This window comes from Puma concolor, chromosome B3, assembly GCF_028749965.1.
Source record: "Puma concolor isolate L17-30 chromosome B3, mPumCon1.1.hap2, whole genome shotgun sequence".
NCBI classification, from domain to species: domain Eukaryota; kingdom Metazoa; phylum Chordata; class Mammalia; order Carnivora; family Felidae; genus Puma; species Puma concolor.
The window spans coordinates 85,076,100-85,092,715 of record NC_141672.1 but is presented as its reverse complement, the minus strand read 5'-3'; the positions used below and the strand labels follow the sequence as shown (position 1 = coordinate 85,092,715).

Below are 16,616 nucleotides of genomic sequence, written 5' to 3'. Positions count from 1 at the left end.
TTAGCAGACTTCCAAGAAGCTGTTAAAAGATAAAATATAAAGGTACTTGAAATTAGCATAGAAAGAAAGTGTTGTGGCCCTGAAAAGAGCATGATATTCAGGAATTTGTATCTTCAGGAGTTGTCAAAAATGTGAAGAGAGATGAATAAGGGAGCCTCCATTTAGGATCCTTCCTGTTTGCCTTCATTTAATCGCTTTAACAGTCTCCACATTTTCTTTCGGTAGGGCAATATGACTGGAAGATTTGTGTATAAATGGTATGGTTTCTGCAGATCATCAGTAAATACTTGAACACCTATGTGTGTAAGAAATTCCTCTGAGATGTATGAAATCACTATAACAGTTCAGCGTCAATTGTAAACTTCTCTCATTTAGATCATTGCCAAAGGTAAAAAGAATGTATCTTAGAATGTCAGATAAGGAGAAGACAGAGGGTGCCCTCCCCAAATTTACAAGGTAATAATGTCCAATCTAACCAATGAAATAATATCTCTAAGAATCTTGGAAAAGAGTTGGGAGTACCAGACAGATGTTGAGAAAAAGGTGAAATAGGGGAAGAACAGATAGGATGTTTTGGGGTTAGTGAAACCTACCTGCAGACTCACTAGAGAGCAAAACATGACTTGGATTCTAAAAAATATTTGTGATGAGAAAATAAACACAGCTTTCAGCAAAACTGGCCTATCTCTTACCTGGAACTCCAGCAGCTTCACAGAGCCCATTCCCAGGGTAGAATATCACAAAAGAAACCGCTAGTTCTGGCAGGGAATGATCATAGCCCATTCCTTTGAAATAACCTCAAACTCTGTCATCCCCATCAGTCATCCTAATGGATAGTAAAGATTTAAAACAAAACAAAGGGGATTATGGGGATATTTTCAGACCTGCCAAATAGAGAGGTAAGGATAGCCAAAGAGCCCTTGGGACAGGATAAGGAAAACAGTGTTTAATGAAGAAGAATATTCATGTCAGGAATTTGGACATTGCAAAAGTAGGTCAAGACCTAATTATAAAGGACCTTGAGACCTTAGAAATGAAAGCCCAGAGTTTCTCCTCTTGACATGGGAAATGAGTAAAAGATTTGTGAGCTAGAAGGGGGATAAAATATTAAAAGAAACATTTTGGAAAGACCTCTCTGGCTGGCAGTGAGTAGGGTGGACTACAGTGAATAGGAAGACTCAGGAGCAGAGAAGAGAAGGTGGGTTCATGTTACTGCCATGGGTCATGCACGAGGGCCTGGATTTCATGGTACCCTGAGGCTAGAAACAGGAGGTATCATTCTTAAACTAAAATCACATGGGTGTTCTTTTATTTTTTTATTTTTTTCACTTTTTATTATGGAAAGGATTCAGTCACACATAACGTAGAGAAAATACTATAATGACGTCACAGTAACTAATATTGAACTTCAGCAATTATCAATATTTTGCTGATCTTGTTTTATTTATCTCCCCCTACAACCAATTTTATATGTTTAATTATACCTTTTTCTTTTGGAATAATTACAGACATAGAAAAATTGCATGAATTATACCAAAAATTCTCATATACTTTTAACCAAATTTCCCAAATGTTAAAATTTTGCCACATTTGCTTTCTTTCTTTCTTTCTTTTTTTTTTTTTTTTTTTTTTTTGTCTTTCTCTCTTCTCTGCTCTTGGTCCCTTTCACTCTCTGTCATACGATGCTCCGTTTGTCTCATATTTGGTCAGTGGCACCCCCTGCAAGCTGGATCCTAGGTCCTCATGACATTTCTCCAGCATTCTTTGAGCATTGATTCTTTTTTGACACAATACAATGTTCCAGGCTCATATTGTACTTTCCATGCCACAAGCCCAGAATTGAATACTTCTTCAAGGATTCTGTTCCTTTTAGTGAAGAATGATATTTAGAAACCAAAATAGGAGCATTAGAGGTGTGTGTGTGTGTGTGTGTGTGTGTGTGTGTGTGTGTGTGTGTGTGTATTTCATTTCTTTTGCTGCTAGGACCTCTCATCAGACATATCTAGGAAAAATATATATACACATCTGTATCTAAATATATGTGTATCTATTTCTGAATGTAAAATTATGAGTTCAGACTGATACCTCCAATTCCAGTCCAATACCACAGGATTCATTCCATCCTCACTCCCTTTGTAATTTCCTTTTCCAACAATGAGAAACCTGACTCTTATCTGCAATATAAGTAAAATCATGATTTTTATGGCTTACCCCTATGACTTTTTATAGAATAATCCTGAATTTACACGTAGCTTGCTCTTTTTGACCTGCTAGACTTCATCTCAGTGGGGAAGAGGAGGGAAAAACATGCTCACAACAAGCAACAGTTTGGCATATACATTCCTCTACATTTCTAAACATGAGGCAAATACAGGGTGAAATGTTTCCAGGGCAGTTAAGGACTAGAAACCTCACATCTGTCCTTGGATGGGAGTTTATTTTCTCAGACTGAGTCTGGGTTTGACATTCCAGCTGCTCGCCCTTCCACGGCAAGTGGATATGGAGAAGTCTGCCACCAGCCGCTGATGGAGAAAACAGCTGCCTTCATAGGGGGTAAGTCACAGAGGTGGTTGGATGTCCTCTCCACTGCCTCCTTCTTCTCCCCCTCCTGCAAATATAACATGCACACATCCTCACACAGATGAAGGGAAAAGGACTTTCGTTTGTTGCTAGGAAATCCTGTTGGGAGCAAGGCAATCTCCCTTAAATAAATTATTTAGCCAAAGTTTTCCCTTAGATGATGGCTTTGCAGGAACATCAATTCAAGCATGATTATTTTGACTATTTGTGAATTGTTGCCTATGTGGATTTATTCAACTTCCTGAGAAGTTGGATGAGAAAACACATGATCTTCATGAGCTGACCACCACTTTATTTCAGCCTGCTTACCTATAGAGGCTTATTTCCACTCATTAAACAGTGATAATTGAGTATTTTCTGTGTGTCAGACACTGTGTTAAAGAGAAAGAGTCCATGGTCTAGTCACCAGGAACAGAAGTAAGACCTCTTTCCCCTAAGGAGAAAACCATTTCTGGTGACCTTAAAACAAGCACCTGAAATGGCATGTTTTGGATGCTGTTTTGCAGTTTTCCCTAATCTTCAACACCTTTTATGATGCCTCAAGTTCTACCATTAGTGCTTCTTTTGATTCCTTCCTAAAGGCTTTGCCTTCTTATAGAATTTCTTATTATAATATAAGCACTTCCTCTAGCAGGATCTTTGTCTTAAACCATTATACAGATGATATATTAATGGTATTACTTAGCAGTTAACCTGGAGCAAGGTCTTAGGAGTAGGAACTCATAAGAAAGAACGGAGGTCAACTGGAAGATGAGGGCAGAGGATCCTAGCTGACACCATTGCCAGTTTAATAATTTTCTGTCTGCAAGACCCTAAGTTAACTGAGAATAGTTGATACTTTTTAAAATATGTTCTGTAACCCAAAATATGTGCGTTGTCTTGTCACTCCATGAAAAAAAAAGGAATGTGAGCAGTCTAGTCAGCTGCTGCAAAATGAAGACAGCTCCCAAACTTAGATCCACCTAATCTCCCACACATAATTTAAACGGGATTGACTTTCTTATACTTTTATACCTACAAAATCTTCTACAATAAACTTAAATCATTCTCTTTTCATAATAGAATGAGAGGAACTGCCCAAAGTAGGGACCCCTACTGCCAAAATGTATGTTGGTTAGGATTCTTGACTGAAATGACATAAACACAGTGCAGCTAGCTTAAGGGAAATGTGTTAACTCATGGAACTGAAAAAGATACCTGGGTAGCTCTGGTTGGAGACAGTTCTTCATAGTTCTCTCAGTTTTCTGTGTGTCTTGTAAGCAGTGATAATGGTTGCCTTTATGCTGACCTTTTCAGGAATGTATATAGTGAACAGCTGAGGTCTCACTCTGGAACAAAGGGCAAGCATGACTATTGCCCATTATAAAGGATCTGAGTTCCCTGAGCTCAGGGTTTCTTTTCTGTAACGCAACTCATTGTGTGTATAGGTGTCACTTGGTGCTCTTTATATTATAATCTGAGAACTAGTCCTTGAGGAATGGGCGCAAGTAAATGCTGATACTCTGGTTACTATTTTGGGGTGAGTAGTAAAATCATTTGTCTCTGAACCAAGAGTTTCATGTCTTCTGCTTATCATTCATTAAACTAACAGGCCAATTTTTTAGCTTGCAAGTAAGATAAAATCTCAGACTCTTCACAGTTGTTGTTAACCCAAGGGATCAAAGAAAAGGCTAACTACTGGAATCAGGGTCTCATATTTATCCCCTCCAGGGCCATCTTTCTCTCCATATCTTCATGGGCTGAATGTTTATATCCCCTCAAAATCTGTATGTTGACACCTAATCTCCAATGGGAAGGGATTTGGAGGAGGGGCCTTTGGGAGGTGATTAGATCATGAGGGCAGAACCCTCATGAATGATATACGTATCCTTGTAAAAGAGGCCCAAGAGTCTTCTCATTGCTTTGACCATGTCTTTGACCATGTGAGGACAGTGAAAAGATGGCTGTCCATGAACCAGGAAGTGGGCAGGTTCTCACTAGACACTATGCTGGCACCTTGATTATGTACTTCCCAGCCTCCAAAGGTGTGAGAAATAAATTTTGTGAGAAATAATTTTCTTATAAACAAGGCACCTGGTCTATGGTATTCTGGCATACCATCCCAAATTGAATAAGGCAATACCTCATCCATTTCTGCCTATTCCTATCCAACTCCATTCTGTAGACAGAGAAAAAAGAAGGCTTCTCTCCCAAATATCGGTTCTCTCAACTCCATAGCCCAGGGCTATTGACTTTCAATATCTGCATATTGTTCCCAGGGAAGAACTGTGATTGGCTTAATTTGTGGCACATTCCCCTGAACAAATATTTATTTGACAGGCATACCCATGATATACTCCATAAGAATATGTTTCTGAAAACGGTGTCATCAAATATGAAAACTCTTATGAATATATTCTTTTGATATGTACAAATAATGAAAACACTCATACAAACTATTCTCATTCAAACTTTACTTTTTAAATATGTCTTTGTATGCCCCTCAATTTCCTCCTCTGTTCACCCTCAGTATTTAGTTATAACAGATACCTGGCAGCAGAAACCAGAGCAGCTGTCCTCAAATGGCAGGAAAGTAAAATAAAACTGACTGGCTTCAATTAAATAGGTACAGGAAAAAGAAATTGGGTGATATACTCTGCAAAGGTGATCATTCAACAAGTTGGTTTTAGGCAAAACCACCTAGAGCTTTTCTCCTCGGGTCTGCTTTGATGCCCACTCATATTCACACTTCTTTCACTCCTTCATTTCTATATATGTCTCTCTCCCTGATAAACTCTTGAGAGCATAGAGACCACTCCATATGCTTCACATATAGTGAGTACTTGCTAGATACAGAGTTTGTTAATATTCACAAATGAGAAGCTGGCCAGGTTCTTCTGGGTATTAGCAGGATGCTTGCAAAGGGTACATGGTAAGACAGAAAGATTCCTCAAATTCTGATACATATTATTCCAAATATATTTTTGTGGCTAGATAAAGAATTACATAAGTTCCAAAGATTTGAATAGACTTTATTTTCCTGTTTATTAATTCCCAGTTTTCATTTCTCAAAACACAGCTCATTTAAACCAGTTAGAATAAAGTTTCCTATTAAATTTCCTGAAGATCATTGAGATCTCATTAAAATAAGCCCTACAACCTCTGTTTGGAAACATTCTGCTATGCCAATTTTTTTTTTTCAAATCCTTAGTTCAAATACTGAAACTCTTAATGAGTCTTTGTTTAATTTTGATGGTAATACTAAGAGGGTGGTTATAGCTTGGCATTTTTATCTGGTTCCTCATACTTATTACTGCCCTTTTCTCTTTGTTAAGAGAGAAGAGAGGCCAAGGTCCTGAGATGAAGCCTCAGGACAGAGAAGAAGCCAGTTTGGCTTCTACATGATCAATGAATCATGGTAGTCATAGATCTCCTGGGACTCAAGACCACTGGCAAGCCAACTGAGGAAAAGAGCCTCAGCTTCTGTAGCCTCTAGAGCCAGCCAACAGGATAATGATGGATTAATTTCATTGGCCTTGGTCTGTTTTTCTTTAGTGGATTCCTGCATGATACATATACGTACCCATATACACATACACACACATATATACACACATATATATACATATGTATACACACATATTTACATATGTGCACATACACATATATACATGTATATGTCCTTAAACCTATTTTTAAAAGATGATGAAGCTGTGATGATTTTATATGTGATGAGGATACTAGAGTGATGAGGTTACTAGAGTGGCCTTGGGCAATAATGTGTGTCACGTTGAATATCTCCTAACTACTGGGAACCCCAGACTTCCTTGTAATTTACATAGCTCTAATAATGTGATCTTTTTTGAGGAGTAGTATCTGACACATTGGGATGATCATGCATTTTGTTAAATCAGCCTTATAGACCCCAGTTTCTGGAGCACTTAGATTTGATTCCAAGGATAACTTCTACATGTGATCCAAACCACATTTCCTCACAATATAAAGTCTAGTACGTGGTGTAGTGCAGGGTAATCCAGAGGGAATCTCCTGACTGTCTCATACAAACATCTGAAATGCTTCCATTAATGACACACCCTTCCATGGAAGTATTTTGACTATTCTTACTGACAGCGAAAGTAAGACTTTGTTTAGGCTGCAAGGCTTTTATATCACCCCGATGAACATTAGCCAAGAAGTCAATGTGTCTTTTCTTCACAGATTTACATTTAAGGGCCTGACCATGTGAGATGTTAAAATTCTGAAGGCCTGTGCAAAACGCTATGTTATTTTTTTGCCATTGTAACTACTCACATGGAATATTTTGCTGATAGTACAAATTGAATATTTAATTGTGGAGTAAACAAATTGCTTCCTGATAGTTGTAATCTGGGGATAGTTTTTGATCAAAGCAAATACAATCTTTTCATTGAACAGTGAAACAAAAATTTATTAGCAGATATCATATATCTCAAGAACTATAGTTTACAAATATGAGAGACAGACTTTAGAAGCACTAAAAATAAGCCTCACAGAGTCTTTAAAAAAATACTAACAATAAAAACTCATCCATCTGGTTGGAGGTAAAACATTCAGAAAGGAGAAGAAATTCAAAGAAAAAAATAAAAGGAGGAAAAATTCAGTGCTTATAATCAATTATGAGAGATAGTTTTTAAATGCTCATCCAGTTAGTTAAATCAAATATTTTTAAAATTTACATAGTAGAAAATATTACCAAGTAAAGGTAATTAATAAAATATGGACCCAATCTAATAATAAATCCAAAGGTTTGCAGAGTGTGCACAAAAAAGAAAACTAACATATGGTATTACTCCTACTTTTAAAGATTATATACAGAGTCTATGCATTAACTTCCTTACAGTCTAAATTAATCTGAACAACTGATGAATATTCTCAGTACATGTTTATGAATGAAAACAGAGGCGAGAAGAGAATGTTTGGCCAGGCAATCTAAGACTCACTGTATTTAGCTACTACAAAGTGTATCATGGGTCTTTATTCCCTTGATAAACTTGAGCTGAACTTTGATAAGACCTTAATACTTTCATAGGCTGAGTATCTGTGACCTAGGAAGTAAAGGTTGTTTCTTCCCTAATATAGATTAATAAATGGATAAATAAAAAAGGAAATTAGTGAAGAATGCCTATCTGGTTGTACAGAATTCCTTAAAATACATAATCCCAATTCAGTAAAATTGATACACATCAGTTACGTTTTATTTATGCACCCTCTTAAACTTGTCATTTTCGTGTTCTCTTTTCTTCTGAAATTGACCTTTCTAGGTATCTTTAAATTGTTAATGCTGTTAGGTGGGAGTAGAGGTAAAATTGTAGGGGAGTCCTCTGGAAGACTGAAAAAACCCACAGTATTTTCCTCCGAAGGTAAAAACTCTCTATTCCTTGATTGCATTTAGAATTCTGTGGCAGTTAGCATGTTTGACAGACAGTGGCTGCAGCACAGTGGGTGAAATGACCCGTCTGTTCCAAAACAAAGGTTCTTAGCCCATATGGTGGCAGAGACATAACAGTGTTAAATCTAGCAGGCCACTGGAACTATCTCTTGAGTGGCCTATGTAGGAAGGTGGATTTTCCCATGGGCTTCTGCGATTCTGACATCTTCCTGGGTCTGCTTTACAGAGATAGAACGGCCCATCAGATAGCATTGCCTTGCTAGGCCAACTCAGCCTTCTGCAGTGGAAGTTTTATAACTAGTGACCTTTTTTTCTTATGAGAAGTAGAAACCTAAAACTCAGAGTTGCATCCAGGCCCTGGGTGTGTTTTTCTGGGGCAGCCTTCTCTAGGCACACGTGTGTGTACCATTCACACCTGCACATCACTGCATTGCCCAGTTCTAAGAATAGGAAGCCAAACGCCACATGAACACTGGGCAGGGAAATAAGGCAGGGAGAACAGACAAGCCCTGGCGAGGTGTCTCTAATGCCAGGGCACACATGGTGCCCTGGGCTGTCCAAAGGAGGTGTGACACTGTTTACCAGGGAGAGTGGCTGCTGCAGCCTGGCTCCCTACGCCCTGTCTGGCCTATGAAATTTGATCTAAATCACAGGAGTCAAAAACATATTACTCTGACCACAATTCACATTCCGTAGGAGGAGACAGGATTAGAACATTTCTATTCTTGCCCAACGCTGCTAAATTTAAAGCCAATATAACTGTTAACTGCACTCTTCCTTCAAAAGACCAAAAGCAAGCATCATTTGTTGGTGGCAGAATGCTCTGAAATATTACCATAAGCTGTGTGGTTGGGCAAAGGAAGATGAGAGGTCACAAACAGTCCTAAACTGATTGCCAAAGCTGCCAGCAATGGCACTTATAGTGAACACCTCCACTTATGACTTCATTCATACCCCCGTCCACTCATTTATTCATGTTTATTTCTTTACTCGTGTATTTCTTTTTTAAACAGTCATTTATGATGTTTCTGTTATGTGTAGAACATAGAGGTTAACAGTCTCAGCCCTTGAAAGGCTTATAAAGACAGACACACACTTGAAGAGTAATGATTCTTCATCAAATTAAGTCTGGTATGCTAACGGCTTCCCTCTTTTTCACTTCTACGCTCTTATTCAGTTACTCTCAGGTCTAGAGTCTTTCATTTCTTGTTCACTTAAGAATCTTTCTTAGGGTTCCTGGGTGACTCATTCAGTTAAGCATCCAACTCTTGGTTTCTACTCAGGTCATGATCTCACAGTTCATGAGTTTGAGCCCCCTACCAGGCTCTGTGTTGATAATTAGGAGCCTGCTGGAATCTCTCTCCTTCTCTCCCTACACATCTTGTGCTCTTGCTCTCTCAAAATAAATAAACTTTAAAAAAAATCTTATAATTCGAAACGTAGCTCAAAAGTACTTGTTTAGTTTTCCTCCTTCAGGAACCCCATCTAGACTTGTGAGGCAGAACTAGGAAGCATTTCATAGCAAAGTTTACAATTACTTTCCTTTTCAGCCTTCTCCAATCCCCACCCTATTCCCCTTTACCATTTTTTAGCCAGCTTTTTTCTATTTCCAATCATTTTTTAGGTTATGTTTAATTTCGTGAGGACATCAGCACCTTGACTAGTTTTCCCAACTCTCTCATACCATTTGGGACTTTCAGTGCCTTAAATCTGCTATCAAGCAGTTGGGGGACCTATTTCCATTTATCTGGCCAGATCTCTGTGATGGACATCTAAGAGGGAATCACCAATTCTGCTAGTCAGTGTGAGGCCACTAAAGAATCCTGGAGAGAAACAGGGACAGGAATTGTAGCTATTAAGGACTATCTTTGGACTTAATTTTTATTTCTGCTGGTTCACCAGTCTGAAGGAACTAAATTCTGGGGATTATTTTCCTACCCCCACTTAAAATAGTATTATACATTATTATTTTACATAGGCTGAGACACCAGACCCTGTGTCTAAGGAATGGCCCTGAATTTACTGCTCATCCTGTACCTGAATAATTTGCCATGAAAGCAGGACCCCAAGAGTCATATTCCCTACTTCTTTCCTCTACCCTTACTATAGCTGACTTATTGAAGACTAGTAAAATTTTCTGCCTATAACATATTGTGGCTTCCTCCCTTTCCTGTACCCAAAATTGCTGTATAGTGGCTTAAGATTTGGGGTAAAGCACCTCTTGGGCATGTAGTATTGAAAGCTCTTTGCTCATTTCTGCATACCCTTATTTCCCCATAGAAAATAAGGGCAAATCATCAGGGAAGAGGGGTGAAACACTGAAGAATTAGACTCATGATTGAAGTGTGGAGACGGTTACAGCTTGAGGAAATGCTGAGAAATTACCTCTTAGAATAGAATCCTAGGATGGACTAAATATTATTTACACAGAAATAAAAAAAAAAAAACTGAAGGAAAGAATTTGAGTTACTTGGAGTTGAGTTGTCAGTGAAGAATTCAGCAATTCTACACTGTAGTGACCTGTACCAGGAAGGAACAAGTCTCTGGCCTGGTCCCTGCATCCCCAGGCACAGGTTCTGGACTGGCCATGAAACAAGAGACTAAGCTCCCAGCACATTGAAATTGCATCAACTGAAATGTTATTTTCTTTCCATGGAAAAATTATAGCAAAGAGATTAAGATATGATTTAGTACATTTCAAAGGAAAATAAACATTTATTGCAATAAATAACCATAAAATAGGTCTAATAATACTGTAAAAATACTCTCATGAATTGGGAAAATAGTGAAACCTCTTTTTCACAGTGCTTAAATTTTCACAGAGCATTAAATTAATGACATGAAATTTTGACTGCTAATTATAGGTCTGGGTTGCCTCACTGCATGACCCCATGGCTCAGCCCCTACTTCTCTGTCCCCGTGTCTTTCTCTGCACAGTGGAGCACTTCTCTCCTTTCTCAGCATTTTCTGAAATAAGTAAAACAATGCAAAGGCTTTATCCCTTAGAAGACATGATGCTAACAATTACAAGTTCTATTTTCATACACACTTCCTTCTGAATAATCCTACACCCATTGTAACTCCACAAAACAGGCACATACAATAAACAAGAAGGTGCAACAGACTAAAGTTGCAGAGAGACAAGTATTGGAGTTGAAGACAAGACTCGGTATCTTGTTCACCAAATCACTTTGTTTAACAATGCCATGCTTCATTAAGTTGAGATAAGCACATAAGAGTTTCATAAGATACAAAAGGTAGCCATGAATATCTTTATTTTTGACTCCTTGGCAACACTGCCCACTCCTCAACTCAGGTCTTCTCCTTGTGGTGCTTTCCCCATGGATCTGATATACTTCACCATTATCAACTTGTGCTTGTTCACATGTTACCAGTCATCATTTCTGGCTGCACTGTCAAAAGCTCTGCCTGGAGGGCTTTTGAGAAATGCCATTTCCCAGGGTCCACCCCTAAAGTCCTGGCTGCATTGGTCCTGGGTGGGACTGAGCCACCTTTGACTTTAAAAGGCTTACCAGGTGATTCTAATGGGCAGCCTGGCTGGGAAGCAAACTTTGAGTCATTGACCCAGAGAGGGGCTTTCACTTATGGATAAAGAGAGCTAAAAGATAATTACTGATGCCCTAAATATATACCTTGCCGAAGTAATGGCCTGTGTGCAGGAGAGGCATAGTTGTGTCCCTGATGGCCCAAGGTGTATCCCAATGTGTTATCAAAATACGTTAGTTGCAAGTGAAATTCTGCATTTAATTCTTCTTTTGTGTAGGTTGACCATATAATTTATTGTTCAACTAGTGAATTATGAGGATGTATTTGAGAGTGAATTATGCTGGAACAACCAGGCAACCTGGAACATATAAGCCACCCAAATTATGGGAGACTTTTATAATTCGGAAATACTTAACAGACTTTTGGGATACAACTTACTGGTTTTGAACAGATTAATTTTCTTATTTATAAAATTGACATGGTAATACCTGACAAGTTGGAAGAGAGTTTAAATGTGGACGTTTATAAGTTCTATATATAAAGTTTATGTATTACTATTTGATCCAAAATACTTGCCATCATAGAGGTTGAGATACAAGAAAGTGTTAAAGGAGAAGAATTAACAAGTGTTACTCAGCATTTCCTTTTTTTCTTTAGATCCCACGGTGAATTTGGAAGTCAAGTGAGCTAAAGGAAGGAATTCACAGATCTCTATCAAAAGCACCTCCATGGTCTATCCTGTGAGGTGTTACCCATCTAACCTATCAGGTGTCTTTTTCTAAACATTCTGCTCAAATATTTCTTAAGGCACCAAGGAGAATTTATAGTTGCAGTATTATGGTTGCAAGGGGCTTTCATAACTGTAACCAATACCAAATATCTATATTATGTTTCACAAATTAAATGACATGTAGTAGCTTAGTGAAGGCATGGCCTTTAGAGATGCCCACCACTGCTGGCTTTATTTCCTTGGTAGTTTCTTCACTTTGCTCATGGGTAAATGAGGATAGCGCTGCTCTTGTCCTTAGGTTATCTAAAGATTGAGATAGAAATATTAGTGTCTAACACATGGAATGTACACCACAAATGGCGGCTCTTGCTATTATCATCATTATCAGTGTTGACTCCTGATACTCCCAGCAACCCATGAAGGGAAAGAGCAAGTGGTGACAGGAACACCTGTAGTGAGGATCAGGAGAAGAGGAGAAGAGAAAGGATAATCATTCCTATTTTACCAATGTGGATGGATCCAAAGCTCCAATTTATTAGTGCAGTTCAGAAAATAAGTCTGATGATTCAGGGTTAGGCAGACTCTTACTTCTCATCAGTCGTGAAGCCATGGGGCATGGTTTACACAAGGCTGGCCAGAGGATCTCCTTTATCTGAAAGCCCCAGGTTGATGGCATAGCATTGCAGCTATCACACAGAGCCACAGCTTTGTGCATGATGAGTACCACAACTCTCCCGTCTGCCACCCTGTCCCCTGGGATCATTTTCCTAACCTCCCCAACCATGCACATTCCACTTCCATGTGGTACAATTCTTAGCATTTAGCAAGAAAGTGGAATATCTCCCAACACATTTAAATAATTTATTTGCAGTGCTAAAATGTTTTTGTCGCCTGAGCCCAGATTAGATTGAGATTTTTCTTTTTTTCCAATACAAGAGAAGTAATTGAGAGAAGTGGCTAAGTGTTATTGCAGGCACAATGAAGTCATTAAACTGGCACACAAAAATGCAGTGATAGACGCAGATGGAAGGGGATGAATGAACGTCAGGAAAAGACATCAGAGGCTTCCACAATGAGATCAGAAAGGACCAAGGAAGAAGTGCCCCTTCTCTACCCTATCCCAGGGGCATGAGGCAGACAGGAGGAGTGCCACTGAGTTTATGCCATCTACATTTCTTATGGACTTTGATGTACTCCTTGCAAAAAAGGAGATATCCTTCATGTTGGGAATCACTGGGTTGGCAGGTGTTACCCATCTACCTGGTTCATAGGTTTCTGTATCTAAGTCACAAAGGGTTAGTAGGTTTGCCACCCATAAGAAGTCTGTCACCATGAGTCTGAGAGGAACAAATTACTATGTTCTTATAAAGAATCTTTTATTCTTAACTAAATTTGATATTGAAAATCTCAAAATAAACATGAAATTAGTCTCCTGTGTGGCACAATGCCCTATAATTTTCAGCTCACTGGGATCTATAAATTTAAGCTTTTGAATTCACAGAAAACATTCAGATGCATACATGAGTTCAGTTTCTCTGAGACCTGGCTATAAGGTTAGGTACCTAATCTGAACCTACTGCTGAGGACTTCTGTTGGGAGAAAGTTGGGTGCCATGTTTTCTCACACTGTCAATTTATGCCTTCTTCAGGGACAATTCAGTGTAACTCTATTGGTCGACCTCTTGTTCTAGATATCCATAGAATATCATTACATGCTAAGATTCTGGTTTCAAACCAGAAGCATGTGGGCACATGTTTGAAACAAATTCACAATGAAGAAAGGCCTACTACCTTCATACATGTCTCTGCTCCTGAACCCAACATCCATTTCTCCTTTACTCATTATTTTCATGTCTTTAGTTGTTTGAAAGCTGTATACATTGGGGAATTTGAATCTCACTCTTTATGTTAGAATACTCTTTTGATAAAGAATTAGGGTGGGAAAAGCCAATTAACCAACCAGGTTGGTGGGATTCAGCCAAATAGAGCTGCCAACAAAATACTGAGATCCATGGAAAGAGAAACCATAGAGTTGGAGCCATGACCTCTCTAGGTCATTTATAATCAAAACATGAAGTTAGCAGAGACTAGGATTGAGTTATCATGCTTCTCTCCTCTCATCGTCCCTCCTCTTTCCCTACCCCTTCCCCCTTTCCTGTCCCTGCACACCACAACACTCACACACACACTTCAGAACTGGATGAAAGCCTAATGGTAATTCCATACCAACTTTTAATCTGTCCAAATTACCAGGTTCCCACTGCCATATGCCAAGGTACCAGTGAGCTTTCTGGTGCCACCCAGTAATTCAGAGCGGTTATGACTGTAAGATGATAGCTGTGCCCTTGTTGCAGTTTGCTTTATGAACTCCCCTGGCTTATGGCTTTTTAACTTTGCAATAATGAGCCCCTTTGTGCTGAAATGGAGGCCAAGGAACGGAGAAGGGATTCCAGTTTAAATGGGAAAAGGAGAAGAAAATAAAACACCCATTTTCAAATCATAAGGCAGGAAAAAACAAGGGCAGTAACCGGTTGTTAAAAACATTGTCTTTATAAGACGATGGCAACTAAAAAATCACTTTATATATAAAAGATACCTACATTCATTGATTGAAGACTAAATAAAAAATAGAGCATGCATTTATGGGAGATTTTTGTTTGTTTTACTTTTTAGTTACAAATATATTCTTCATAAAGTTTTCTTTGACTAGTCATTTTCTACTTTGACTATTGAAACATTCTCCTACAAACTCAAAGTATGAATTGGCTGAATTAAACAAATAGGATAGAGAAAAACTCTTCCACCACATTTTCATGTTTTACCCTCTCTTTTACATGGCCCTTAAAGAGCTACCCAAATCCTTTATCATCAAACATAACCCCCTGTGTCATGTAGAGCATGGCCAATATCCCACTACACTGGAAGGTTTCATCTCCCTTTCTTCCATGGAGTCCTTCTCATTTAACTTCCTTTGTCATCTTCTCCTATTCTTTATTCCGCTAATGTTCATGTACTAGGAATAGAGCAGTGATGAAAAAGAATAAAACTCCCAGCCTTTATTTGAATGGAAATAGAGACAGATAATAAAGAAAATAATACTTACAATATATCATATGTTTTATGGTGATTGGTTAAGGGAAACATAAAATAAGGAAGGGCTCTGGTGATGTTGTGTGCGTTTGCCCACTTCAATAGAGTATTCAGGGGCCACCTCCCTGAGAAAGTGGTCCCATTGCTCCACCTTGTCAGAAGACAGGTGATATCCCCATGTTTGTTGTTTTTTGAGGTCTCAAGTGACCCTCAAACAACTTTCGACCAGATGTTGAACACCAGATCAAGGAACAGTGTTCTTACTTGACATGTTCTGTGTTCAGTGTGGCAGGAAATGTGAGGAAAACAAAGAATTAACAGAAATAAAAGATAATTAACGTTTTGTACCATTTTGAATAGGTTCCACCATCTTGGTAGAAATAAACTATATTAATCATTGTTTATGTTAAAAAATCAACACAAATCATGCTATAAAAGAGCTGTTTGCCATAGGCCGGGTAGTCAGAAAGGCTTTATCTTAGTAGCTTGCTTATTATCTGAGCTATGAAAGAAATGATATGGGTAACAAGAAAAGGACATTGGAGGGGAGGGGAGCAACAAGGCTTCTGCTGTCTCCAATTTCTCAACAGAGTTTCTAAATAATCTATGAATTAATGCATTTGGAGCTTCAAGATAATTTCCAACTTTTTTCCCCAAGGCTCTCTCCTGCCAGCATATGTTGTTTTCTTTTCTCATGCCTAATTTTCTATTTGGTGGTTTGGATTATTCTGAGTTCAGTGTTCAAGACCATGTTCTGTTCAATTTTATTTTTCCTCAGTCCTTCATGAGCACTAGGCTCTGTTTAGGCAACCAAAAAGATGTATAAAACAAAGACCCTCCTCTCAGGGAACTACTGAACTGATAAGTGACCTAATAACTATACAATTATGGCAGATAATGCTCACCCTTTATCAGAATCAACACTTCTTTGATTTGTTCACTAGGCATATGATCATCCAGAAAAAAGCAACATTTCCTTTGTAGGGAAAGACAGCCTCACTTCTGGCCAATGAGTGGTAAAAAGAAGGGATAGAACCCTTTCTTTAAAATCTATTTATGGTTGATTTATGCTTCTGACTACTACAGAACCAGTATACTTACATGAACAACTAGAAAACTGGATAAAATATATGAAACAACTCTTTCAGATATTAAGACAATAGGCAGAGCAAGTCTGTGATCACTGAGAAGAGGGAAACTGAGGTGAAGCCTGCTATTGGCCTTGCTTTCTGCCTACCGAAGATGACCTGAGCGAGAAGATCCCCAGCAAGTACATGTCAGTTTTCTGAAATGAAAGGCAAAC

At 38.5% G+C, this 16,616-nt stretch overlaps 1 long non-coding RNA gene across 2 annotated transcripts in view; it reads left to right on the top strand.

Moving 5' to 3' along the window:
* LOC112855623 (uncharacterized) overlaps nucleotides 1-16,616 on the top strand; it is a 457,783-nt gene that overhangs the window by 381,423 nt on the left and 59,744 nt on the right. For both annotated transcript variants that reach the window (XR_015252571.1, XR_015252572.1), the window contains one exon: nucleotides 2,473-2,553. This is a non-coding gene — a long non-coding RNA (uncharacterized LOC112855623). The remainder of the gene's footprint in view (nucleotides 1-2,472; nucleotides 2,554-16,616) is intronic.